Source organism: Magnolia sinica, chromosome 11 (genome assembly GCF_029962835.1).
Source record: "Magnolia sinica isolate HGM2019 chromosome 11, MsV1, whole genome shotgun sequence".
NCBI lineage: Eukaryota > Viridiplantae > Streptophyta > Magnoliopsida > Magnoliales > Magnoliaceae > Magnolia > Magnolia sinica.
The window spans coordinates 68,998,533-69,008,989 of record NC_080583.1 but is presented as its reverse complement, the minus strand read 5'-3'; the positions used below and the strand labels follow the sequence as shown (position 1 = coordinate 69,008,989).

Below are 10,457 nucleotides of genomic sequence, written 5' to 3'. Positions count from 1 at the left end.
CTCTCTCTCTCTCTCTCTCTCTCTCTCTCTCTCTCTCGATCTCCAGCACCATTGTTCCCGTCCCTCTCTCTCTCTCTATCTCGATCTCCCGCGCCCCTTTTCTCTCTCTCGATCTCCTGCACCATTGTTCCAAACATAAAAATCATCATCAGCGCATTCGTTAAATTGCATCATTAGAGAGGATTTTGGTATGCTGTAACCTGTTTAATTTCTTCTATTTATTTGTTTTGCCCTCTTTTTTATTTGTTTTTATTTTTTAATACCCGTTTGGCTGCACCAATATTGTATGTGTTTGGGAGTCTTGAAATCGCAGTCCGGTGGAATTGATTTCATCCAGAAATTGCTATCGCATTCACATCAACAAGTGGAATTGCAATTTTGGTTCCCTTTGACGGAAGAAGAATAGTCCTCTTTATTGCCGAATCTGCTTTCCTTGCATTTTCAAACATGATGCCTTTTTAATGCAGGGTATCCCCTTCTGTCCAATTTCCCATAGATGGATTTTATTAAAAATTCCCAAAAGACAACCATTTCTATATCATTTTGTCCTGTCTTGAGAGATCTAACCCTCAACAGAGTAATGAGCTCCTTCTCATAACCTATCATGTTTCTTTTGAAATAGGAGTCCAAACAATTTGGTTATTGACTGTCTTATAGCTGTTAATCTTTCTAAACTGATAAGTTGTAAAGGCTGCTAAACAATCTACATATCCTCCCAAAAGCTATTCAAATGCAACCTTAATATAGACTTCAAGTTGGCTTATATGTGCTTTTTTAATTTCTACCAAATGGTTTTCTGGTAATGAGAAGATGAAACTGTTGGGAGGTTGTCTGTGGTAAATCACACACCTAATGTAATTTAATATAATGGAAAGCATAGGAGTCCATGATGTTATGAACATTTTATTCACAATGAGCATGGCTACATCCATGTTGGTGAGTTTGAAATGATTTTTTTCTTAGAGATGGGTTTGGTGGTAATTTTGTAAATTTTGCAGCATTTGATTTGTTGCTTTCACTTTTTTATTCATTTTCTAGATGGGATTAATTTTGGTTTTATATGCATTTGGTCTAAAAATGTTGGATTTTTTGTTTTTTGTTTAGGTCACCATATTAATTCAATGCAAATGTGTTGCCTTATATATATATATATATATAGACAAGTCTCATCTTTTTTTTTTGTTTAAATAAACAAATAACATAAAGTCCTGCTTCTTAACTTTTCTCATCATTTTCTTCTTTATTCAACTTTGTTTATTACTCTCTTTTTTGAATTTGATGTAGATATTTTTTTAGTAACTTTTGCTATTCTTTATTGCTGTTTGATTAAAGTAGTTTGTAATTGTACTTATTAGATCTTGGGGCCGCCAAAGTTTTGGATCAAGCTGATATTTGTGTTTTCCCTTCATCCTGGTTTGTGTGACCTTATGAACAGATTGGATGACTAAAAAAACATCATGGTGGTAGTCGGAAGTTAATTTCCGAAGCAACTGAAGTTTGGAGCTCATCTCTTTGTACCAATGATAGGGAAGTTAATTTCAGTTTCCATTATTTCCACTCTATTGAACTTTAGTTGTTAAAATTTCAAAAATTGTGGTTTTGAATTTAATTATGGTGTCGGAAGGAAAAGACAATCAGCAATAAAACTGCATCTAAAGAAGTCTACCTCCCATGAAGAAAGAGAACAACATGGTTCATTTCTTGTTCTTTAGACCATGATTCATTTTTTCATCATTTTGCAAATGCTACGATTTCAAATCCCATTTTTGCATAAAAAATCAGGAAAAAAAATCTTCTTAATTAGTTGAAATTTTGCCCATGTATGGAAGCATTCACAGTTAGATAGCAATTCCTTAAAGCGTATAGAGTAGACCTTTCATTGTTTCAAGTTGACTGGAAAAACACTGCTTTATATCAAGCTTGCAGTCATGCCAAGTGCCATGAGGATTAGCAACAACAGGTGCCAAAATGTTCTTTAACTAGAAATTCTGCTTTATCTCAAGCTTGCAGTCATGCCAAGTGCCATGAGGATCAGCAACACTAGGTGCCAAAATGTTCTTTATCTAGAAATTCTGTTTTATATCAAGCTTGCAGTCATGCCAAGTGCCATGAGGATCAGCAACACCAGGTGCCAAAATGTTACTGATTATACATATGCTTGTTGGGCTCCTTTTGGTTGATCAATTAGAAAATTAGAAAAGAACTTTACTATTAAAAAAGAGCTTTACTGATATTTGGTGAAGAAGAAAAAGCAATTCCAAGTTGGGCATATTGTCCCAAATCATCAAATTGTTACTATATTACACATTGCACCATATGCAGAATATCCCAAATCACAAGTCAGGTACACTCACTTCCCAAGTTCTTTGGCCACTTCTCAAACTTTGTGCTATCATCATCATCATCATCTAAGCCTTATCCCAATTAATTGGGGTCAACTAGATGAATCCTGTTCTGCCATGCTACCTTACGGGCCAGTCCTTCAATTAGACTGATTATACCCCAAACACTTTGTGATATAAGTTTTAAATTAATATCAGCATAAATATATATAGCTAAATAATAAAAATCCCTGCAAGCAAAGGAAAAGGTGAATTATGGTTGTCTTGATGAACTGAGACAGAACCTTTGCATTGCTCATTTCACTATGAAAAAAGAAGATAAATTTCTTTCAATTATTTGGAAATTGATGGTATGGGTCGACCACTTCTAAGGAACTGTTGGTAGCTGCAAAAGTTCCACAGTTGGTGATTGTCTTTCAATTTTCTCAATCTTTTTGTGGAGGAGCTTATTTAGTATGACGTTGTATTTGTAGGTGACATCCCTTCCAAGGAGCAAATATGAAGAAGATGTTTATATCAATAACCACACAACTATTTGGGGTTCATGGTGGAAGGATCATCTATGGGGCTACAAATGTTGCAAGCAAATTATCCGGAACAGCTACTGTACTAGCTCTGCTGGAATTGAGGCCGTTGAAGCTGCTGCTAATCTCATGAAGGCTAATTTGTTAATTCTGGAGGATGTTGCATTAATTCGGACATTTGATTATTTTCTTTATGTGGATGCGGTGTCTAGTGGTAGTCTCATGGATGATGCGATGATACTATCTTGTGGACAATCTTTTTTGTTGGAGGCTGAATTCCCTATTCATTCCAAACAAGGAACTTCCACTTTTGGAGCTTAGTTTGTAGATGTGGGGCTCATGGTACGTCTGTCCAAGCCATTGATCTGACAGCCCCATCTTGGATGGGCCATTCCCCCAAAATCTCCCAATTGGAAGATCTTAGCCATTAAAGCTTTGGTCTTTCCTCAATTGAATGTGGTTTTTTCGTGTGTTTCTGACTAGGTATTTGCAATTTTGCATGCAAACTGCGGGAAGGTTGAAGAAAGTTGCATAAGACTTTGAAAGGTTTGGGCATTGTGTTCAAGTAGAGATTTCTTGCATTGATAGTTCTTTGAAAATAAAATGTATCGATCTGTTTAGCAGTACAGTACTTGATTTATTCTTCAATTTGGTATTAGGAATTACTTCTATACCTAATGGTTTTTGTTAGTTTTTATTCAAGGATCATTTGCCTATTAGGAATGATCTGCTGGGTAAGAAATATCTTTGTTAGTTCCTACTAGTTCAACTGCATTATCTGCATTGCCGTAGTAATATATAGCACATTGTGTAATGAAATCTATTGATGTTTCCGTACTTTGCTAAGAATTAAAATATTAATTATCACTTAAATTCTGCTTTCTTTTTATATACTAGACTTTCTATTTTCAAAACTTCGTTAACAAGAACAACAACAACAGGGAGTTGGCTGAATTTGTAATTCAATGGGTTTGCGTTTAAGTACTGGTTTCCAACGCTTGTTGTATGTTTTGTTGCATGCATGGATTGTTGTATACTTAATGTAAGGAAATTTGTCTAAATTTAGTGAGAGTTCCTAATGTAGTCGATAATCTGTGAAGGAGGTAAGGTAAGTAGACCATGTAAATGAGGCAATCCCTTCTCCTTAGGTGATTTGCCTACTTTTGGTTCTGTTTGAATGCACTAAGGAATTGGATTGTGATGATTAGTTTGATAGAGTGGAAATGGTGGAAGTGTAATTACTTTCTGAGTACTTAGAAGGAGGATTTACCCTCAAATCGTAGTTTGTTTCCTTTAGACTCCAACTTGGCAATAATGAAATTACAATTGGGAGTGGAGTCCCTCACAATAAACAGTTGAGGAAATTGCAATTTGGCCAAATATTTTGAAACCCTTTTTCAAGCTGATCAAACCAGTCCTAATGTAGAGTTCCTCCAGGCTATCCCCCAGGTTATCACTTCACTGGATAATGATGCCTTGCTTGCTACGCCTTCGATGGAAGATGTGAAGGCTGCTGCCTTTTCGATCCCATAAGATGGTGCTGTGGGTCCGGATGGTTTCTTGGCGGCCTTCTATGCTTCAAGTTGGAATATTATAGGCAAGGATATCCTTCAAGCAGCTAAGGACCTCATAGCTGGGACCACCTTCCTTAGAGCTTTTACTTCAAACCTCATCTGCCTATGTCCTAAGTCCCCTTCACTTGCAAGCTTTACTGATTATCGCCCCATAAGCCTGTGCAATGTTATTTATAAAATTTTTACAAAGTTACTAGCTAACAGACTAAGTTCTTTGCTGCCCAAGATGATCTCACAGGAACAGGGTGCCTTCGTGAAAGGGAGATCGATTGCTGATAATATTGCGCTAGTCCAAGAGATGATTTGTGATGTCCACAGGAAAGTCAGGGGTGGCAACCTCATTCTCAAATTGGACCTTGAAAAGGCTTACGATAGGGTAAGTTGGGATTACCTGAAACAAGTTCTCTTTAAGTTCGGGTTTAGCAATCGGTGGGTCAAGATCATGGAAAGCTGCTGGGGTAACAACTGGTTTTCCATTCTTATTAACGGGGAGCCGACGGGTTTCTTCAAATCTTACAGAGATTTGAGGCAAGGGGATCCTCTCTCACCGACCCTCTTCATCATAGCGATGGAATCTTTCTCAGTGAATCTCAATCTTATGCTACGGAGCAGCGGCTGTCAGCAGTTTTCCATTTGTCGTGGTTGCCATAGCCCGTCCCACCTTCTCTTTGCCGACGACATCCTTCTCTTCACCAACGGTAAAAGGGAATCCCTTCTGCAGCTAAATTAGTTTCTGGATATATTCCAGGCAGTTTCAAGCCAAAAAATCAGTCGTCAAAAGAGCCGATTCATATGCTCAAAAGCTCTAATGCCAGCCAGGATCAAAGCTACTGAACGACCCTCGGTTTCCTGAAAGCCAGGGATGATCTCTTCTACTTGGGTGCCCCCCTTAGCAATGGAAGAATTAAATCTGCAGCCTTTCAGTTTCTGGTGGACAAGGTGGACAGGAAAACTTCAAGTTGGGCGGGTAGACTGATTTCCCAAGCAGACAGATTAACGCTTATTTGGCATGTTCTGAGCAGCCTTCCAATCCATATCATGGCAGCAATGCCTATCCCCCGTCAGGTGCTAGATAAGTTGGAAAGAAGTTTCTCTAATTTCTTTTGGGGCTGGACGGATGGAAACAAAAACTCCATTGGCTGGCGTGGAAGAAAATTTCCAGACCTATAGAGGAAGGCAGGCTGGGTATCAGAACATTGAAAGATATGATGACGGCTTACCGTCTCAAGCTCGCGTGGAGTGTCAAGTATGGGGATCTTTCCAGTCCCTGGGCGAAGCCCATGAACAGCAAACATGCCAGGGACATCCAAGGTAACGATCAGGCAGCCGTTTCTCCCAATGCATCTCCTCTTTGGAAGCAAGTTAGAGTTCTTTTTACTGTTCTTTTAGAGCATATCCAATGGACGGTCGGCAATGGGGAGCTCAACTTCTGGTCAGAAAACTGGTTGGGCAGGGGCCCCATCCAGCGTCTCCTTGAATGTCCTGTCCCCTTTAATCTCCGGTAGCTGAAAGTGAGAGATGTCCTCACTTGATCCGGTCCTTCCTCGCCATCCCAGGTTTTTTCTTTTCTGCCCCAACACCTAACTAATGATATAATCAATGGTGGATTTTCAATTTCGGATGATCCTCCTTCATGCGTCTGGCCGCATGAACCTTCAGGTCGATTTACCATACGCTAGCCTGGACAGTTCTGCGTACCCCCTGTCCCCCCAATCAATGGTCTAAATGGATATGGCTGCGTACTCTCCCTCCAAAATTCTCAGTATTCATGTGGAGGGCCCTGCACAATGTGTTACTAGTTGATACCAGGGTCCAACCGAAAGGAGTGGCTATGGCTTCTAGCTGTAAATGCTGTTTACAAGGTATGTACCCGTCTCCTCAACAGGAATCAATCCCCCATCTTTTCTTTTTGGTCGCCAGTCACAGGCCCTTTGGACATTGTTTGTCTCCATGTGTGGTATCTCTCCGTTGATTCACAGCTCGATAGCTGGAAAATTATGCCATTGGAGAAATGCTTCGGCCCCTGGCGCGGCGCATCATTCGATCAGATACCTACTGCCCATTCTCATCCTTTGGGAACTCTGGAGAGCTAGAAACATCGCAGTCTACGACAACTTCCTGATGAACTTGAGTACTTCAGTGGCTCGTGTCAGATGGTGGGCGAAATTGCTCTTAGGCGCTGATTTAAGGGAAGCAGTTGTTGAGACTGAAATATTGCATAATTTTTCCCATTTATATCTTGGTTTTATGAACATAAATCATCTTAATATTCTATTTTACTCATGTATGTGTTGCAAGATGAATTTAAGAGCTTAGATTGAAAAAGGGTGCTAAAAAGTAAGAATTTGATGCTAAAAAATCACCAAGGCAAGGGATGGATCTTAGGAAACCAAGATTGAAGAATTCACATGCCAAAGATCCAAGAAAATCGAGGAATGAAAAGAATCGAAGATTTGAAGTGAAGAATCCTGAAATCGTCCTGAAAAGTGTACTCTAAAGCTCTAAAGTTTATTTTGGAAAACTACGCAGCAGGAAGTCTGTTTTGAATGAACTATGCAGCGAGAAGTCTATTTTGAAAAAATACGTATATTTGAGGCGTTTTCTAGGGTTTTCAACTTTGTACAAAAATTGGAGTTCCCTACTTATAAATAGGGCCTCCTAGGGCATTCTTAAACATTATTAGAAGCATTCAAGAGAAAAATTTAGGGTTTTTAAAGAGTTTTTAGTTTTATTAAAGCTTTATAAGTTGTTTCTTTCCTTTTAGATCTTTTCTATTTGCAATTTTTTTCTTTATTTCTTGTTGCTTTTTATTTTTGCAATTTAATTATGTTTTTTTAAGTTCCCTCTAGCCCAAGCTAGAAGGGAAGCACATGTGTTTAATATTTCTTTAAGTTATGATGATTGATTATTTTAATGATGAGAAGAATGGTGTATGCATGTTATCTATTATTTAGGTTTTATTTTTTTATCTTCTTGTGAGATCCATATGTTTCCATCATATGAGATCCACATTGATGGATAGGCTTACCCTAGATCAATCAGATTTCCTAGATAGGAGAGGTTCTCAACCTGTTATATTTCTTTGATATTCATTATCCTATAGATATTGAATACTTAAAATCACTGGCGCTTGAGAATATATGTCAATGGTGCAAATTCATTATTTTCTAATCTTTTATATCATTTATTAAAATATTTAAACTGTTTTATTTTCCGATTAGGCTGACCATAGTGCTCAGTTCCTAGTTGTGTTATCCAAGTCATTATGATTTTGGAACATTAACCTATGTGTGGAACTTTGAAGCTTGGGTGTTATTTTATTCAGTTGAATTATATCCATTCAAAAATCCCAAAATCAAATTATCAGTTTAGTTTTTATTACTTAGTTTGTTTTGCATTTGATTTTTTCATTCTCGCAATTCATCTCCCTGTGGGATCAACCCTGTATTCACAGGATATTACTTATGAACCTCTGCACTTGGAGGTAAGCAATCAAGTTTTTGGCGCAATTGCCGGGGAGAGACTGAGATAGATCAGATTTGTGCAAGATAGCTAAAGTAAGTTTTCTTCTAAACCCTCCAGATTTTCTGTAGATTTTTATTTTTTTTTCTTTTCTTTTTCTTTGAAAATAAATTCAGTTGGGTCTTTCAAGCACTAACTATGACATAAGGTTGCCCTGCTTGGGATTTTATCACCCAAGTGCTATGGTTGTCCTACAGTTGCTGTTTGATCACAAAGATCATCCGCTGAATCTATTTTCCAGATTAGCATAGTTTAATTTTTGCATTAACTTTACTTTTATTTATTTATTTATTTTTGTGGATTGAACCCTCATGGTCGGATCTGCCACCTGGGTTGTTGATTTTTTTTGCTTTGTGGACTGAACCCTCATGGTTGGCTCTGCCACCTGGGTTGTTAATTTTTTTTGCTTTGTGGACTGAACCCTCATGGTTGGCCCTGCCACCTGGGTTGTTGATTTAAGTTTTTATTTTTATTTTAAGTATCATACTTGCGATTTGAATTAGTGGTATTTGTTGTGTGGTGTGGATGGTTTATGTCCCGTTGGAGTAGGGATCAAAACAATCGACTCTCCTCTGAAGGGGGACTAGTTCCAGGTCTTGATCATTCACTTAGAAGAGGCACTCAACATCACTTGGATTCCATGACAGACCCAGTTGATAATTCAAATCCAAATCTGCCAGATCCAACTATAAATCAAAATAGAGAAAATCAACACAATCCTCCTCTTGAGGATGAAAATGAAGTTCATGGGAATGTGTTAAACCAACTACGGACTTTACGTGAACATTTACACCCTGAAAGATCAACTTTACCATCTTACATAGTGTTCTCTGCTCACACAGGGAACATTGATTTTAAACCAGGTGTGATTCAATTAATTCCTAAATTTCATGGCTTAGATTCTGAAAGCCCCTACTTGCACCTCAAGGACTTTGAGGAAGTAATTGCAATGTTACAAGTAAACAATGGTAATAGAGATGTACTTAAGCTTAGGTTATTCTCATTTTCTCTAAAGGATTGGGCCAAAGCATGGCTCAACTCTCTAAGACCTAATACCATCACTTCATGGCAAGCCTTAAGTAAAGAGTTTTTGAAAAAGTTCTTTCCCGAGCACAAAACAAATGCACTAAAACAAGAAATCATGTTATTCTCCCAAAAGGGGAATGAACTATTTTTTAAAGCTTGGGAACGCTTCAAAGACATTCTAATTACTTGTCCACATCATGGTTATGAACCATGACACGTGATTGATGCTTTCCGAAAGGGGCTCACCATGGAACTCGTCAGTTCATAGAGATGATGTGTGGTGGAACCTTTCTTGACAAAGATCATAATGAGGCTTGGGATTTTCTAGATATATTAGCAGAGAATACTCAGACATGGGATGTCTCTGCTAAATCAGACCAAACTAGACCCATTCCTAAAGAGAAAGCGGGAATGTATGTCCTAAGAGAGGAAGATGACCTTAACGCAAAATTCGCTGCATTGGTTAGAAAGGTCGAAGCCTTGGAAATTAGGAAGGTTGATATGGTTAAAGCAAACACTTCCTTAGGTAATTTTTGTAGCATTTGTGGTGGTACAGACCATGACACAAAGGATTGTCCAATAATCTCAGTTGTACAAAATATCACGCATGAGCATGATCAAGCAAATGCTATAAATAATTACCAAAGGTCAGTTATGCAACCAATGGGAAACACGTACAATCCAAATTGGCATAACCATCCTAATCTTAGTTGGAGGAATGGACCACAAATGAATGCGCCCAATGCACCTCAAATGCCTCCACAAAATAACTTCTTTGGGGCACCTAACAATGCACCATATGTGCCCCCACCAAAGCGATCATCTGTGGAGGATGCATTGACCACATTCATGAACTCTCAAGCTCAAATGAATCAGTCTCTAATCCAATCAAATCAAGAATTAAAGACAGCTGTGGCTAAGATTGAGACTCAACTAAATGCTAGGGAAAAAGGCACCCTTCCTTTTCAACCTGTGCCAAACCCTAGAAATACACATTTCATTGGAGGCTCAAATCCAAGTGAGTTACATCATGAACAAGCTAAAGCCATTATTACCTTGAGAAGTGAAAAAGAGATCGATAACAAGATAATGCAACCGGTAGAAATACTGGAGGATGAGCCACTGTCTCAAGAAAATGATGAACCGGCTATGGTTCAAGAGCCGCAACAATAAAAGGATAAAGAGACTAAGTCATATGAGCCTCCAGTTCCATTCCCATCTAGACTTCGGAATCTGACTGTCCCCATGAAATATAAAGAGGTGTTGGATGTGCTCTAAAAGGTTACTGTTAATATTCCTTTGCTTGATGCCATTAGACAAATTCCATCATATGCTAAATATCTCAAGGACTTGTGCACTGTAAAGAGGAAATTAAATGTGCACAAAAAGGCCTTCCTTACTGAGAAAGTGAGCGCTATCATTCAACAAAGGGTTGTACCTAAATATAAATACCCGGGAAGTTCCACTAT

At 38.3% G+C, this 10,457-nt stretch overlaps 1 non-coding gene across 1 annotated transcript; it reads right to left on the bottom strand.

Moving 5' to 3' along the window:
- Positions 1 to 9,085: 9,085 nt before the first annotated feature.
- LOC131219745 (small nucleolar RNA R71) lies at positions 9,086 to 9,192 on the bottom strand. The gene has a single exon (XR_009158390.1). It is a non-coding gene; the product is annotated as a small nucleolar RNA R71 (small nucleolar RNA).
- Between the last annotated feature and the right edge of the window lie 1,265 nt (positions 9,193 to 10,457).